Below are 1039 nucleotides of genomic sequence, written 5' to 3' on the forward strand. Positions count from 1 at the left end.
ATGTGTGCCTGGGTCAAGACTTGAAATAGTTCCCGTTTTGGAACTACTTTCTTTTTGTTCCTGTGAACAGTTTGCCGTTGCTGTGAACCCATTTCCTTCGATTTATCAGCTGTTATTCGGCTTTGATCGATCCTTGTTTTCTGAAAGGCGAAGATACTTCTCTGTTTTTTTTCTTTTAAGAAATGTTTGGCCTTTTTGTCTTTAGGTGGTCTTTCAATTCCTATAAGTCAAACTTTGGACCGAGAGTGGTCCGCGGTGGATAATAAAATATTCACTACTAAATATTTATTCGGAGGAATTTGCATGAACTGCTTGCGTGGTCAAGTGGATTAAGGAGAAGGCAGCAGATCCAGAGGTAAAGAGTTCAAGATCAAGTTCTGGTCCCGGTTAGTCAAAAGCCGATTAACGCTAATCCCAGATCAAAAATTAACCAAGGAGTTTATTTCTCTACTCCCAAATGCTGTTCAACGCTGATATTCGGCAAAACTTTACATTAGAAGAACTCAATCTTGAAAAACAAAAATAAGTAAAAGGAACTTTCACTAAAAAGTGGAAAACATGAATCGAAAGTTTACGCTAATCCTGGATTAAGTTCATCGGCATTCGAACAACCGGGCCCTGGTGAGAAGTAGTCTTGAGAAATATGAAATGTCTGTGAGTAGAGTTGGAGGGGGTGGGCATAAGGCGGGTTAGAGGTAAGGTGGGGTAGGATAAAGGTACTAGAGAGAATCAGGGAGGGGTAAGTGAGTAGAAGGGGGGAAAAGATGTCTAGTTGTTTTTCAGACCCCTTAGGAAAAAAAAATTCAAACCAAAGACAAAAACCACAACATAAACGCAGAATCCATGATTAAAAGTCTCTTTTCTATTCCCTCTCTTTTACCAATTTCCAACAGCTATGTCTTTTAGTCAATTAACATGTTTAGACTCTCACCAATATTGCAACTACTGTTTACTTTTAATGTTTTCGTTACAGAAACAAGTGCGTTATATATACTATTGTAATATTGGTTCTTCTTTTTAATTATGCACTCTATTAGGT

The sequence above is a fragment of the Montipora foliosa genome, chromosome 11, assembly GCF_036669935.1.
Source record: "Montipora foliosa isolate CH-2021 chromosome 11, ASM3666993v2, whole genome shotgun sequence".
Classification (NCBI taxonomy): Eukaryota; Metazoa; Cnidaria; class Anthozoa; order Scleractinia; family Acroporidae; genus Montipora; species Montipora foliosa.